Consider the following 1,935-nt stretch of genomic DNA (forward strand, 5'->3'; position numbering starts at 1 on the left):
TTCCCCACAGTCTCTCCAGCATTTGCTGTTAGTTGGTTTCTTTATGTTAGCCTTTCTTTCTGGTGTGAGATGATATCTCAATGATGTATTGACTTGCATTTCACAAATGGCCAGTGCTGTGGAACATTTTTTCATGGTTTTTTTTGTCAGTTATATTTCTTCCTTTGGGAAATGTGTATTGATCTCAGATGCCCTTTTTTGTGTGTATTTAGTATAGGATCTACAACAACCTCCAACTTTTTTGTGTAGCAGGTATCTTGTTTTCACCTTCCAGTTCCTCCCCCCTGGCCTGTGTCATGAGGTCTGCAATGTTTTTCTCCAGATTGTCAATGTGACAGCTCATATCATGGATGCTTCCAATGATCTGGTAAGCCATCATTTGAAGTTTATCTTGCATCTGCTGCAAGAAGATCTGCACCAACGAGGGGATATTGGGCATGGCCTTGGGATCAGACTTGGCCATCTCCCTGGCTCATAATGTAGTTTTCAATGCATAGCTCTTTTACTTCACTTGTTAGCTTTATTTCTACTTTTTAATTTTTACATGCTGTTGTGGAGGGTAATGTGTCTCTAATTTCTCTCTCAGTGTGTTTGTTGTCTGTTTAAAAGTATGCTGTTGACTTTTGGATATTGACCTTTTATAATGCTATGATACTTAATTTGTTTATTAATTCTAGGAGCTTCTTGGTAGAGATATTTGGTTATTCCATATGGAGTATCATGAGGTCTGGGGAGATGGCTCAGTGGAATAAGCACTTCCCTGGCAAGTGCAAAAGCCTGAGTTCAATCCCTGGTTTCGCCAAAAAAGAAAAAGAAAAACTAGAGTATCAAGTCATCTGTGAATAGTTCAATTTTTCCTTACCTATTCTTATTTTTATGCATCTCACTTATCCAATGGCTCTAGCTAATGATTTAAGAACAATATTGAATAGGGATGGTGATAGAAGACATTCTTGTGTTGTACCTGATTTGAGAGAAAATTCTAACAGTTTTTTTGCCATATAGAATAATGCCACCTGGTAGTTTTTCAAAGATGACTTTTATCAAATTGAAGTGCAGGCAATCTATTCCAATTTTATGTAGTACTTTCATTATGTGTGAGTGTTGTAATTTGTCAAAAGCCTTTTCTGCATCTATTGAAATAATCACATTGTTTTGGATTTCAGTTGTATTGATAGTGTATTATGTTTATAGATTTATATATGTTGAACCATTTCTTGTATACATGAGATCAATCTGATCTGCGTGTAGACTTCTTAGTGATTTCCTGCATTCTATTTGCAAATCTTATTGAGTATTGTTGCATCTATGTTCACGAGGGGGAGTGGTTTATAATTTCCTATTTCACGTTGAGTCTTTATCTGGTTTTGGTACATCAGGAATGATTTGGGGAATATTTCATTGAAGAGTTTGAGGAATTTTGGGATTAAATATCTGAATTTCTTATAGAATTCAGCTGTGAATCCATCAAAACCTGGCCTTTCCTTTCTTTTTTTTTTTCAAAATTTTACTGATAAACAGATAGCAATGAGACAGTTTCAAATCAAATCGGAAGTACAGTTTCACCAAATAACACACTGCATATATTCTTCTTAGTGGTTAATTGCTGTACAAGATGCAGATTTGAGATGCTACTTACAAACGCCATTAGAACAAATAATTTTATTCATTAAGAGAATGCAACTATATTTCTATCCTAACCACTTTGAATAAACAGATACAAAATGGATATTCATCGATATAACCCATTTTTTCTAAGTTCCGTTATTGAATATTATAGGTGTGTAAACTCCGCAAAATATTCTAAAAGAGTCCAGTAGCCCATAATAGCATTGGGTCTTCTGTTTAACTGGCAACGTCAGAAATTATTGACCTGAGTCCCCCACAGCTCAACATAACAACATGGCTTTACTTCCTATATTTCGTCTTCATACT

At 35.2% G+C, this 1,935-nt stretch overlaps 1 pseudogene; it reads right to left on the reverse strand.

The window, feature by feature from the left end:
* Positions 1–220: 220 nt before the first annotated feature.
* LOC101566660 lies at positions 221–463 on the reverse strand (annotated as a pseudogene).
* Positions 464–1,935: the final 1,472 nt, after the last annotated feature.

This window comes from Octodon degus, unplaced genomic scaffold, assembly GCF_000260255.1.
Source record: "Octodon degus isolate 3935 unplaced genomic scaffold, OctDeg1.0 scaffold00242, whole genome shotgun sequence".
Lineage (NCBI taxonomy): Eukaryota > Metazoa > Chordata > Mammalia > Rodentia > Octodontidae > Octodon > Octodon degus.